We start from the raw sequence: 15,201 nt of genomic DNA on the forward strand, positions 1-15,201 counted from the left end.
GCTAGATGGAACAACCGCTCTGCTACAAACATCAGGGGTCTGGAACGAGTCCCGCCTTGGTGATTGATGTATGCCACGGTGACCTGATTGTCGGAGAACACTCGCACGTGATGGCCCTGTAGGTACACAAGGAGCTTTTTAGCCGCCTGTTCTACTGCCGTCAATTCTTTTAGGTTAGATGACATTCCTAATTGATGATGTTGCCATTGGTCCTGGACTAAAATTTCACCCATATGAGCTCCCCAACCGTAAGGACTAGCATCCGTGGTGACTATGCGGGTTACGTTATACTCCCAGGGCACCCCTTTTGATAAGTTATCCTTGTCTAACCACCACTCTAGGGACTCCCTTGTGTTACGGGATAAGGTTAGCTGACCCTCCAAGTAACCTCCAAGGACTTTTTGATGTAATAAGACCTCGCTCTGTAGTTTCCTTGCATGAAACTGGGCCCACTGGACTGCCGGGATACAGGCCGAAAGAGAGCCTAGAAGGGACATGGCTTTTCTGAGGGACATGGTGGGGTTATTGGAGGCGTTCAGGATCTGATAATGGAGGCGAACAAGCTTGTCCGGAGGCAGACGGCATTCCTGTTTTTCAGAATCCAGGGTTAGGCCCAAAAATTGTTGGACTTTCATTGGTTGCAACCGGGACTTTTTGACGTTCAGCAACCATCCTAACCGTTCTAGGGCAGACATTGCCTTTTGTAGCTGTTGTAAACAATGGTTCGCCGTTTTACCTACAATAAGAAAATCGTCCAGGTAGGGGATCACCAGAATGTTCGATTCACGTAGATGGGCCATGACCTCCGCTATCACCTTAGTAAACACTCTGGGAGCGACTGCCACTCCAAAAGGGAGGGCCGCATATTGGAAATGTCGAATTGACCCATCCAACTGAACCGCCACTCTGAGGAACCGCTGATGGCCTGCATGGATGGGTATATGGTAGTATGCGTCTTTTAAATCTAACACCACCATGAAGCAGTTTTGGAACAGCAATTTTATTGCAGATTTAATCGTTTCCATCTTAAAGGGACGTATGACCAAAAACTTGTTGAGGGCCTTAAGGTTAATTATTGTCCTAAAGGAGCTGTCCGGTTTGCGGACCAGGAACAGAGGGGAGTAGAATCCCTTCCCCCATTCTTCCTCTGGAACCTCTATCAGGACTTTCTTAGCGCACAGGTTATGAACCTCGGCTTCCAGGGCAGCTTGTTCTGCCGCAGACGACCTGAGTGGGGTGATTTTAAATTGATCAAGGGGAACCCTAGAAAACTCTAGTCGTAGTCCCACGGCTATTATCCCCAATATCCAGCTGCTATTGGAGATCAGAGACCAGGATGGGTAGAAGGCAGCTAGTCTCCCTCCTACTGGGGCAACTAGTCATTGGGGCGGCTTTTTCGTATCCCGAGCTGGACCTTCCTGGCGCCCTCCCCCAAACATGAATCCTGTACCTTTCCTTTTTTTATCATCCCATCTGCCCTGATCTCTGGACGGCCTTCTCCGGAAAAACCCTTTCCTGGCAAAGGGACGTCTGTAAGAGGGGTTCGGGAGACTGGGAAATTTCTTTTTGTCATCTCCAGCTTTCTCCAAGAATTCGTCCAAGACGGGGCCGAATAGGTACTCCCCCTCGCAGGGAATGGAACAGAGATGGGACCGGGCTTGAATATCTCCTGGCCAGCATTTTAACCAGAGCGCTCTTCGTGCTGCATTAGACAGACCTGCGGCTTTAGCCGCCATTCTTGCAGAGTCTGCAGAAGCATCGGCTAAAAACGCCGCGGCATTCTGAATGATGGGCAAATTTTTCCGAATAGATGATCTTGAAGCTCCATCTCTTAGCTCGGAATCTAGCTGATCTAGCCAGACCATCATAGATCTGGCTGTACAGGTGGCAGCTACCGCTGGTCTTAACGCGCCTGCTGACATCTCCCATGTCCCTTTAAGGAAAGAATCTGCTTTTTTATCTAACGGATCTTTCAGGGAGGCCATATCGTCAAATGGTATGGCGGATTTTTTAGATGCTTTGGCTACTGCTGCATCTAGTTTCGGGGCTTTATCCCATCTGTTTACTACCGGGTTATCGAAGGGGTATCTCCGCTTAAAGGCTGGTGGCATGGAGCCCCTTTTCTCCGGTCTCTTCCATTCTCTATCAATTAGGCTCTGAACCTTTTCGTTCAATGGAAAAGCTTTACGTTTTTTGGGGTCCAACCCCCCGAACATTATGTCCTGTGCTGAGAGTTCCCGTTTTTTGTCCGCTACCCCCATGGTGGACCGTATAGCTTTCACTAATTTGTCCATCTGATCTAAGGGGAAGCAGAACTGGCTAGAGTCTTCATCCGAGGAAGACGAGGAGGAGGCCGAGGAGTCCGAGGAATTGTCACCCTTCCCAGGGGCGACTGAGGCCTCCGAGCCTGAACCACTAGCCTCTCTTCTCCTAGAAGGTTCTCTTTGAGGTAAAGCTTTCATTTCTGCCCTGATCATGTCTCTCAGGTTTGAAGTGAAGTCAGGTGTCTCTTCCGCTACCTGCATAAACGGGGGAGAGTATAAGGGCCTGACAATCTACCCCTGGACTCCCTGTCCTTAATAACTCCTACCGTCTGCCGTATGCATGGCTGGCATAACTTTTTAGGGTGGCCATCTGGTAAGGGGGAACTACAGAGGGCACATTCCCTGTGTTTCTGTTTTCCCGTAACCTTCTTCCCCTGAAAAAAAAACATAAGGGAACACTGCATCAGGGTACATTCACGGAGATCTCTTACCCATGCAGATGAGGCAGGTACCGGATCACGGAGGGAGGCAGGGGGGTCCTTTCTGGAGGAACTTTCGCGGCTCTGGTCGCTAGTTCGTCTCTGTTTCTTCTGCTGGCCACTCGCCTGTTTCTGCGGGTGCTCCTGCGCCTCGTCCTGCTGGACTAAGGGGGCTTCCGACGTATCCATTGCTGGGGCCTTCAGAAGCACCCCAGCGGCGTCCCCATCTGCCTTATATGGCCTCCTGTCTGGGTCAGCAGGCATCCTGCCCTAGCACCACCCACCCTGCTTTTGCGTTCCCTCCCCCATGCTCTGGCCCCCCTTGCCTTCGCCGGGTCGCCGCGCGACCCCCGGACCGGCATGCACCCGCGGCGCGCGCCGGAGGCCGCCGGCACCCGACTTCCGGTATCGGCGCTATCGCTCCGCCCCTTCCGCCGCGTCACTTCCGCCGCTCACAGAGCCCTGCGGGAGCGCGCGCGAAGGAGCCGCGCAGCCCTGCCCGGAGTGCCAGCACCCCCTGTGCCTGCCGCCATGAGCCCGACCAGGGGACAGCACCGACCTGGAGGACCGGGCCTGGGGAAGCGCACCGGGGCATACCTACCAGGTGCTGACTTTGGAGACGGCATCCACCGGACCCCTGCTCCACCTGCTTCGTCCACTGCCGTGGTGACCTACCCGGCCCCACCGTGGCGCTTCCAGGGACCCCGCACTGACCGAGGTAGGAGACCCCCTCGCTACCTGGGTCGGTCAGCCGGCCTGGGTATTCAATGATGATTCCATGACGGACGATCTGTAGAGAGTCCTGTCCTCTAGGAACAGGAAACCAACTGATGCGTGGGAGAGGTGCCACCCTTTTTGTATCTGTAGGTTTCCTGTTCCTAAAGGGCGGATCCCCTCTCAGGTGGTGCTGTCATGGACGACCGAATAAAACATAATTCTCTCTCTGTACAAATCGCTCGTCAGACCACACTTGGAGTATTGTGTGCCATTTTGGACGCCGGTGCTCAAGAAAGACATTACTGAACTTGAAAGGGTTCAAAGGCGGGCTACTAAAATGATAAATGGAGTTGGTTCACTACAATACCCAGAAAGGTTATCAAAATTAGGTCTATTTACTCTAGAAAAGAGAAGACTTAGGGGAGACCTAATATATATGTACAAGTGTATCAGAGGGCAATACAGAGATCTCTCCAATGAACTGTTTGTACCAAGGACTGTGACAAGAACAAGGGGGCAGTCTCTTCGTTTGGAGGAAAGACAATTTCTGCACCAGCTTAGAAGAGGGTTCTTCACGGTAAGAGCAGTGAGGCTCTGGAATTCTCTTCCTGAGGAAGTGGTGATGGCCAACTCACTGAATGAATTTAAGAAAGGAATGGGTGATTTTCTTGTAACAGTATAGAAGGTTATGAATAACAGAATATTATAGGTAGATGGTTGACCCAGCTTAGGGGAAGGAATTTTTTTCCCTATGGAGAAAATTGGCTTCTACTCTGTGGGTTTTTTGCCTTCCCCAGGATCAACAATACAGAACAGCTGCACCAAAAATAGGCTGAACTAGATGGACATAAGGTCTTCCTTCAGCCTTCAAAACTATGTTACTATGTTACTATATATGTAGTATGTATGTATGTATGTTGTATGAATGTAGTATATATGTAGTATGTATGTAGTATGTATGTATGTTGTATGAATGTAGTATATATGTAGTATGTATGTAGTATGTATGTATGTTGCATGAATGTAGTATGTATGTATTATGTAGTATGTATGTATGATGTATGAATGTAGTATATATGTAGTATGTATGTAGCATGTATGTTTGTATGTATGTTGTATGAATGTATTATATATGTAGTATGTATGTAGTATGTATGTATGTTGTATGAATGTAGTATATATGAAGTATGTATGTAGTATGTAGTATGCATGTATGTTGTATGAATGTTGTATATATGTAGTATGTATGTAGTATGTATGTGTCACGCCGCGCTCACCTGGGGGCGGGACCTCGGTCCCGATGTCATCTCTTCCGGAGCCGCGGTCACTCCGGGGGTCCCGTCGGGTGCGCACGCGCAGCTCTCGTTCCCGGGTCTCCTCCTACATGTCACGTTTGAGCTTGCGCGCTCCTGTCAGTGCTGTATAGGGCTCGGTCCTCTCTAATGATGTTGCTTACAAAGTGAAGCTGCCTCCTTCACTCTGTATTCCCAATTCCTTCCATGTGTCTCTCCTTTAACCTGTGGTTCTTAACCGATTTCATCCTTCTCCAGGCCACACACCCCAGCCTGTTGGCTTGGGGGATGAGTTTGAGGTGAATGACATTTTGGCCATGAAGAAGGTAAGAGGGAGAACCATGTTCTTGGTCGATTGGAAGGGTTTTGGCCCCGAGGAGAGGTCATGGGAACCCAGGGAGAATATCCACGCACCCCAGATTTTGTCTAAGTTCCTCTCCAGTTTTAGAAAGAGGGGGCGTAAAGGGGGGGTACTGTCACGCCGCGCTCACCTGGGGGCGGGACCTTGGTCCCGACGTCATCTATTCCGGAGCCGGGGTCACTCCGGGGTCCCGTCGGGTGCGCACGCGCAGCTCTCGTCCCCGGGTCTCCTCCTACATGTCACGTTTGCACTTGCGCGCTCCTGTCAGTGCTATATAGGGCTCGGTCCTCTCTATGGTAATGGAGGACCTGACCCGGAACCTGTAGTGGTCATGTGCTTTCTGGCTAGGACCTGACCCAGAACCAGTAGTAGTCATGTGCTATGTCAGATGACCTCCCCCTAGGGGAGGTGCCTGATTATTGTTGTGCTTCCTGGCTTGGTCTGCCGTGTCCCTGCCTGGCTGTGCGCTGTATTCAGGTCCCCTGCCTTGCACTCTGTTGTGCCTCTTGGCACACGCTCTGAATCTGCACTCTGCCTTGTACTTGGTTGTGCCTCCTGGCACACGCTCTGACCCTGTGCTCTGTCTCGTACTCGGTTGTGCCTCCTGGCACATGCTCTGACCCTGTACTCTGTCTCATACTCGGTTGTGCCTCCTGGCACACGCTCTTACCCTGTACTATGTCTCATCCTCAGTTGTGCCTCCTGGCACACACTCTGATTCCGTGCTCTGTCTTATACTCAGTTGTGCCTCCTGGCACACACTCGGACCCTGTGCTTTGTCTCATACTCAGTTGTGCCTCCTGGCACATGCTCTGATCCTGTACTCAGTCTCTTACTCTGTTGTGCCTCCTGGCACACGTACCAATCCTGCGCTCTGTCTTATGCTCATTTGTGCCCTCTGGCACACACCCTGCTCCTGTACTCTGTTACACCTCCTGGCACACCTGCTGCCTGACTCAGTGCTCTGACGTGCTCCTTGCACGCATCCTGCTTCACTCACACCCGGATGAACGAAGTCTCTGTATACCACGTGTTCCCGTGTCCACGCTTTACACGTTCCTGCAAACACACTCACCCACTCGTGTCTCCTGTGAGCCGGCCGCCTGGTGCCAGCAGTCGTGGTGCCTCACCCCCTGGGGCTTGCCCCTGACACTCCCTGTATAGGGGGTGGTCTTCACTAGGTCAGCTCGCCCTGGGAGGGTTGGTGTCACGACCCAGAGGGTCCACTCCAGGAGTCGTCACAGTATAATCAGGCCATGGACCCCGCTGGTACCACCACCTCCATCCAAAAGGAACTGGTGTTCCTACGGGAGAGTCAAACCAGGATTATGGCCTTTTTGAAATCCATGGAGTCCCGTTGGTCGGCCATGCAGTCCTCTGACCCTGGGAATGCTTCCCAGCTGGCCAGCCTCCAGCAAGAACTCACACAGCAACGCGACACCCAGGCCCATATCCTCAACTATATGTCGTCGGTAGACAGTCGGCTTCTTTCCATACAATCCGTTTCTGCCCAGTCCTTGGCCCCGCACCCGATGCCGTGCCTCGGCAAGCCACCCCGATATAGAGGGGACCCTAAGTTTTGTCGAGGATTTCTGAACCAATGCCGGTTACATTTTGAGCTTTTGCCGCAGCACTATCCCACTGAGCGCGCCCAAATTGCCTTTATTGGTTCACACTTAGAGGGGGGGGCATTAGCATGGGTGAACCCCCTCTGGGAGCGCAATGACCCACTCGTCTCTCAGCTTTTCACCTTTTTGGACACCTTCCGCAAGGTGTTCGACGAGCCGGGTCGGCTGGCCTCTATCACCGAGTCCCTCTTTAACCTCCATCAGGGTACGCTACCGGTGGGACAGTATGCCATCCGTTTTCGTACCTTGTCCTCCGAACTCAGCTGGAACAACGAGGCTCTCATAGGGATCTTTTGGCGTGGCCTGTCCGGTCGGATCAAAGATGAACTGGCAGGTCGGGATACTCCCACCTCTTTAGAGGATCTGATCTCTCTGGCGACACGCATTGACCTGCGGTTTCAGGAACGTGCCTGTGAATTAGCCAGAGAGAGGAGCTCCTCTCACCTCCTCCGTTCCTGCTCCAAGAAGCCGGGAAACTTCTCCGCTTAGGGTTGATAGGAGAGGCCTCCCTAGGTGTACGTGATTCCTCTCCTCCCCTGCTCGTGTCCGTATTATTGAATCTCGGTGCCAAGTGTTATTCTGAGGAGGCTTTTCTGGATTCTGGCGCGGAGGGGAATTTTGTCACACTCGAGGCGGTTAAAAAATACCGGATTCCTGTCAGATCCCTGGAGACTCCTCGGTCGATTGTTTCGGTCAATGGGACGTCCGTGCAGGAGACCGTTACCCAGGCCACCGGAAAGATCGAGCTGCAGATCGGAGCCCTGCACCTGGAGAAGATCTCCTTCCTCGTCTTGTCTACCATGTCTTACACACTTCTTCTAGGCCTCCCTTGGCTACGGACTCATGAGCCAACCCTGGACTGGCGGTCGGGCGAGATACTCCGGTGGGGACCGTTCTGTCAGGAGAAGTGCCTGTTGCCCGTCCGTCCGATGAACTCTGCCGGTCCATCCTCGGCACCTACAGGTCGTCCGTCGGCTTACTGGTCCTTTGCAGATGTCTTCGACAAGAAGGCGGCCGAGACTCTGCCCCTCCATCGGCCATATGAATGTCCGATTGACCTCATTCCTGGTTCTACGCCACCCAGGGGTAGGATATACCCGCTATCCCCTGCTGAGACCCAAGCTATGTCTGAGTATATCCAGGAGAACCTTGCGAGAGGTTTTATCCGAAAGTCCTCCTCGCCCGCGGGAGCGGGATTTTTCTTTGTAAAAAAGAAGGACGGCTCCCTCCGTCCTTGCATAGACTACCGAGGCCTGAATGATATCACGGTCAAGAACAAGTACCCATTGCCATTGATCCCGGAGCTCTTTGACCGACTTAGAGGAGCTCGAATTTTCACCAAACTGGATCTTCGTGGGGCCTACAACTTGATCCGCATTCGTTCCGGGGATGAGTGGAAGACCGCCTTTAACACCAGAGACGGTCACTACGAGTACTTGGTCATGCCCTTCGGCCTCTGCAATGCCCCAGCGGTGTTCCAGGAGTTCGTGAATGATGTCTTCTGGGATATGCTGTAGTCCTGAGTGGTAGTCTATCTGGATGACATCCTCGTTTTTTCTCCAGACCTCTCCGCCCACAGAAAGAACGTGCGTCAAGTCCTCCAGCGCCTGAGGGAGAACCGCCTTTATGCCAAACTCAAGAAATGTGCCTTCGAGCAAACGTCCCTGCCATTCTTGGGGTACATTATCTCAGAATCAGGTCTATGCATGGATCTGGCAAAGGTGTCCACCGTCCTCGATTGGCCACAGCCCCATGGGGTGAAGGCAATCCAACGCTTCCTTGGTTTTGCGAACTACTACCGACAGTTCTTTCCTCATTTCTCCTCGCTGGTTCGCCACATCTCGTCCCTTATTTGCAAGGGAGCTAACCCAAAGGCCTTGCCCTCTGAGGCTGAAGAGGCCTTCCAGTCGTTGAAACAAGCCATCGTCGCTGCTCTGGCGCTTCACCGACCTGAGGTTAGTAGACCTTTCACTCTCGAGGTGGACGCATCCTCTACCGGGGCTGGCGCAGTCCTTCTGCAGAAATCCTCTTCTGGACGTTTTGTCACCTGTGGCTTCTTTTCTAAAGTATTTTCCTCCACTGAGCAGAACTACTCCATTGGCGACAAAGAGCTATTGGCCATTAAGTTGGCCTTGGAGGAGTGGAGGTACTTACTGGAAGGTGCCATACATCCATTCAAGATCTTCACGGACCATAAGAACCTGGCGTACATCCAGTCCGCACAGAGGCTCAATCCTCGGCAAGCCAGGTGGTCCCTATTCTTCGCCCGCTTTGACTTTGAGCTACATTTTCGGCCTGGCGATAAAAATGTTAGAGCGGATGCGTTGTCAAGATCATTCCTGTCGTCTGATGCAGAGGAAGAACCCTCTCATATCATTGATATATCCAAAGTAATTACTGTTGCTCCTGTCAAGTTAACCACGTTACCTTCGGGAAGAACCTTTGTGGCTGAGAATAACCGAAAACGAGTGCTAAATTGGGGACATTCGTCCAAGATTGCCGGCCACGTTGGTGTCAAAAAGACTTTGGACTTAATCTCTGGCCATTATTGGTGGCCTTCACTCTCCCAGGATGTTAAAGACTTTGTAGCATCTTGCCTGTCCTGTGCCCAGAACAAGATACCCAGACAACCACCCTCCGGTCTTCTGCTCCCGCTTCCCGTTCCGTCGACTCCAAGGCAGCACATAGCCATGGATTTCATTACTGATCTGCCTTGTTCTTCCGGTTGCACAGTGGTCTTGGTGGTTGTAGACCGATTTTCAAAGATGGCCCACTTCATTCCTCTTCCCGGACTACCCTCTGCTCCTGACTTGGCGAAGATCTTCATTTCCCATATCTTCAGGATTCACGGCTTCCCCCAGCCCATCGTGTCAGACAGAGGGGTCCAATTCACCTACCAGTTCTGGAGAGCTCTATGCGGACTCATGAAAGTGTCATTGGATTTCTCTTCCGCCTATCACCCCCAAACCAATGGGCAGGTGGAACGTACCAACCAGATCCTTACATCCTACCTCCGGCATTTTTCTAATGCTCATCAGAATGACTGGGTCGGTCTACTTCCTTGGGCTGAGTTCGCCTACAATAATCACTCCAGTGAATCGTCTACCAAGTCTCCTTTCTTCATCGTCTTTGGACAGCATCCCAATGTGCCTCTACCGGTACTTCCTGTCTCGGGGGTACCTGCTGCCGATTCTCTGTCTGTGGAGTTCTCCAGGGTATGGCAGGAGACCAAAACCGCTCTTGAGAAAGCACGGGACAGAATGAAATTACACGCTGACAAGAGGCGCCTGGACGTTCCTCCATTTCTCCCTGGTGACAAGGTGTGGCTCTCCACCAAATACGTCCGCCTTAAGGTACCATGTTACAAACTGGGTCCCCGTTACATTGGTCCTTTTGAGGTCCTCAGGCGGATTAATGATGTTGCTTACAAAGTGAAGCTGCCTCCTTCACTCCGTATTCCCAATTCCTTCCATATGTCTCTCCTTAAACCTGTGGTTCTTAACCGATTTCATCCTTCTCCAGGTCACACACCCCAGCCTGTTGGCTTGGGGGATGAGTTTGAGGTGAATGACATTTTGGCCATGAAGAAGGTAAGAGGGAGAACCATGCTCTTGGTCGATTGGAAGGGTTTTGGCCCCGAGGAGAGGTCATGGGAACCCAGGGAGAATATCCACGCACCCCAGATTTTGTCTAAGTTCCTCTCCAGTTTTAGAAAGAGGGGGCGTAAAGGGGGGGGTACTGTCACGCCGCGCTCACCTGGGGGCGGGACCTCGGTCCCGACGCGGAGCCGTGGTCACTCCGAGGGTCCCGTCGGGTGCGCACGCGCAGCTTTCGTCCCCGGGTCTCCTCCTACATGTCACGTTTGTGCTTGCGCGCTCCTGTCAGTGCTGTATAGGGCTCGGTCCTCTCTATGGTAATGGAGGACCTGACCCGGAACCTGTAGTGGTCATGTGCTTTCTGGCTAGGTCCTGACCCAGAACCAGTAGTAGTCATGTGCTATATCAGACGACCTCCCCCTCGGGGAGGTGCCTGATTATTGTTGTGCTTCCTGGCTTGGTCTGCCGTGTCCCTGCCTGGCTGTGCGCTGTATTCAGGTCCCCTGCCTTGCACTCTGTTGTGCCTCTTGGCACACGCTCTGAATCTGCACTCTGCCTTGTACTTGGTTGAGCCTCCTGGCACACGCTCTGACCCTGTGCTCTGTCTCGTACTCGGTTGTGCCTCCTGGCACATGCTCTGACCCTGTACTCTGTCTCATACTCGGTTGTGCCTCCTGGCACACGCTCTTACCCTGTACTCTGTCTCATCCTCAGTTGTGCCTCCTGGCACACACTCTGATTCCGTGCTCTGTCTTATACTCAGTTGTGCCTCCTGGCACACACTCTGATTCCGTGCTCTGTCTTATACTCAGTTGTGCCTCCTGGCACACACTCAGACCCTGTGCTTTGTCTCATACTCAGTTGTGCCTCCTGGCACATGCTCTGATCCTGTACTCAGTCTCTTACTCTGTTGTGCCTCCTGGCACACGTACCAATCCTGCGCTCTGTCTTATGCTCAGTTGTGCCCTCTGGCACACACCCTGCTCCTGTACTCTGTTACACCTCCTGGCACACCTGCTGCCTGACTCAGTGCTCTGACGTGCTCCTTGCACGCATCCTGCTTCACTCACACCCGGATGAACGAAGTCTCTGTATACCACGTGTTCCCGTGTCCACGATTTACACGTTCCTGCAGACACACTCACCCACTCGTGTCTCCTGTGAGCCGGCCGCCTGGTGCCAGCAGTCGTGGTGCCTCACCCCCTGGGGCTTGCCCCTGACACTCCCTGTATAGGGGGTGGTCTTCACTAGGTCAGCTCGCCCTGGGAGGGTTGGTGTCACGACCCAGAGGGTCCACTCCAGGAGTCGTCACAGTATGTTTTTTTTTTTTTACATTCAACACATTAGCCGGATGATGGGACTACTACTGTCCCATCATTGGCTAATGTGTCAATCACTGTCATTGTAGCAGGCATAGCCCGATGGGACTTGTAGTCCCATCGGACTATGCCTGCACACACACACAACACCTGGCAGGCCCGCACAAACCCCCGGCAGCCCGCACAGACCCCCGGCAGCCCGCACAGACCCCCGGCAGGCCCGTACAGACCCCCCCGGCAGACCCGCACAGACCCCCGGCAGCCCGCACAGACCCCCCGGCAGGCCCGTACAGACCCCTGGCAGGCCCGCACAGACCCCCGGCAGCCCGCACAGACCCCCGGCAGGCCCATACAGACCCCCAGCAGCCCGCACAGACCCCCGGCAGGCCCGCACAGACCCCCGGCAGGCCCACACAGACCATGCATCATGATGCGCACAGACCGCGCATCATGATGACATCATTTCAGCAGCCAATCACAGCCACAACACTGGCTCATTGCATTATGGGAACTTCCGATTTGATATTGTAAAAATATCGGTACTCGGTATCGGAATTCCAATACAGCGAATATCGTCCGATAGCCGATATTTGCAGTATCGGAATGCTCAACACTACTGCTGACTTGACAGATGTCCTGATGAAGTGAGCTGGGACCGGCTCAGGAAGCGCGTTGGCAATAAAGATAACTTGAATTCTACCACAGCAGCGCAGTCTCTTATTGCACTACCAGCCTTCTCTTTGTACCAAGTCCTTGGACCTCGTGTAGACTGCTGCAGCTGTTTTATGCGATTATAGGTGTTGTGACTCTCACTCACAAGCCTATCAGGTGAGTCTAACACTTGCTGTGCACTCATCTACTTTCCATACAGACCTACGCATTGAAAGCACCCTGTCTCCCCCTTTTCTTTTCAATAGTAAGAAAATGGAAGACATGCAAAATGACTGTCAATTGACATTGATCTGGGGCACCATGCAAAATCTCACCTCGTGGGATATCCTTGATCATGAGGAAGGTGAGAGATCAGCCTAACTGCTCGGGGGGAACTTGTTAATGATCTCAAGGCAGCTGGGACTACAGTCACCAAAAAAACCATTGGTAACACATTACGATGTAAAGGTTTACAATCCTGCAGTGCCCGCAAGGTCCACCTGCTCAAGAAGGCACATGTGCAGGCACATCTGAAGTTTGCCAGTGAACACCTGCATGATTCTGTGAGTGATTTGGAGAAGGTGCTGTGGACAGATGAGACAAAAAATGAGCTCTTTGACATTAACTCAACTTGTTGTGTTTGGAGGAAGAGAAATGTTGCCAATGACCCAAAGAAAACCATCCCCACTGTCAAGCATGGAGGTGGAAACATTATGATTTGGGGGTATTTCTCTGATAAGGGCACAGGACTACTTCACCGCATCAATAGGGGAATGGATGGAGCCATGTACCGTAAAATTCTGAGTGACAACCTCCTTCCCTCCGCCAGGACATTAAAATGGGTCATGGCTGGGCCTTCCAGCAAGACAATGACCCAAAACATATAGCCAGTCTCCAGACCTTAATCCCATAGAAAACTTATGGAGGGAGTTGAAGCTCCGAGTTGCCAAGCGACAGTCTCAAACTATTAATTATTCAGAGATGATCTGTAAAGAAGAATAGACCAAAATTCCTCCTGACAGGTGCAAATTTCATCATCAACTACAATAAATGTCTGACAGCAGTGCTTACCAACAATGATTTTGAAAAACAATCTCAGCAAACAGATGGGTATTATTTAAATACAGAGCAAAGTATGTAAATACAGTCATTTATTGATACCCCAAATAATGGACAAATCTGTGGACTGATCGCAATATAGCATATAAACCACAACCACACAAAGAGAAACGATCATAAAGTCCAAGAATGATAAAAAATATATCAAATTTTATTGAGTTAATTCATAAGAACAGTAGCAAGCGTAAGGTGGTATACACAAAAGTGCTATGTGCAGTACAAAAAACACCAAACAAACGGGACACGGGTGTGTGGTCTCAAAAATACTAAAAGTATCTAGCATTGTTATATATAGGAGATGACAAAGACACTCCCATTTATATTACTATATTATATATCTAAATTCCCTCAAAAATATTAGCAGGCTTGCACTGGTTAGATCACCAATACAGCAATCATTGTGGAGTATGATATAACCCACAATAGAGCCCAATGGCTCACAGTACATACCTAACGACGATCACCAGGCCGCTGGGAAGATGATGACCGGAGGGAATGGAGACACTCACAGAGCCGCGTCACCCCGACGCGCATTTCGGCGAACCTGACGAACCTGCACATAGCACTTTGGTGTATACCACCTTACACTTGCTACTATTCTAATGAATTGACTCAATAAAATTTGATATATTTTTTATCATTCTTGGACAACAATGATTTTGCCACCAAGTATTAAGTGTAATGCTAGCACCCAGATTGGATGGTGCAAGCATGAGATTGTGGCCCCACTATGCCACAAACCAAACTACCCTGGAAGGGGTGTGAATAAGCAGCTACCTTGGTGTTCACTGGAGCCTCTGATAGTGAGGTTAGGTTTGTGCGGCAGGTAGCTGCCAGGTACCACTCCAGTGAAGTATCTGGCTGTGGCAGCTGATCCCACTGAGGGACTGAACACTAATAACAGATGCACAACTGATATTCTGGCAGGCACAGCTGAAACTGTTGGCAGGCAGGTGGGCATGGCTGGCACTCTTAGCAGGCAGGAGGGCACGGCTGGCACTCTGGCAGGCAGGCACAGCTGGCACTCTGGCAGGCAGGCAAGCATGGCTAGTGGGCCTGGAACTGGTTCGGGTAGGAAAGGAACATAGACAGGTACAAGTGGGATAAGGGAACAGGTAGGAAACAGTTCAGACTGGAGGGACAGGAACCGGTAGGAGCCAGCACAGACTAAAGGGACAGGAATCACAGGGAGCAGAGTGGGAATAGAGCAGAACCGCAGGATGCAGAGCAAAGCATAACCGCAGGGAACGATGCAGTGCAGAACCGCGGGATGCGGAGCAGATCAGAACCGCAGGATGTGGTGCAGAGCAGAACTGCAAGGTGCACAGCAGAGCAGAACCACAGGTTGCGGAGCAAAGAGCAGCACCACTGGTTGAGGAGCAAAGAGCAGAGCTGTTGGTTGCGTAGCAAAGAGCAGAACCACAGGTTGCAGAGCAAAGAGCAGAACCGCAGGTTGCAGAGCAAAGAGCATGACCACAGGTTGTGGAGCAAAGAGCAGAGTTGCAAGTTGCGGAGCAAAGAGCAGAAGTAATGAACACAAGGAAACACACAGCGTGATAGAGGAGGTTACAGACAGGGGTACAAATGGAAACAGGTATAGGACTTAGTTCAGACAGGGTCAGGTACGGGATAAGGTACAGAAACAAGCATTCAGACCAGGGTACGTAGATAATTCTAAAAAAAACCCTCTTTCTTTCTTTTTGTGTTATATGAATAGGTCAATTAATTTGGATAATGCCATAAAAGAAAGCAGGTAAAACAATTTAAGCAATACT

The sequence above is a fragment of the Dendrobates tinctorius genome, unplaced genomic scaffold (genome assembly GCF_039654945.1).
Source record: "Dendrobates tinctorius isolate UK_male_01 unplaced genomic scaffold, ASM3965494v1 ptg000044l, whole genome shotgun sequence".
NCBI lineage: Eukaryota > Metazoa > Chordata > Amphibia > Anura > Dendrobatidae > Dendrobates > Dendrobates tinctorius.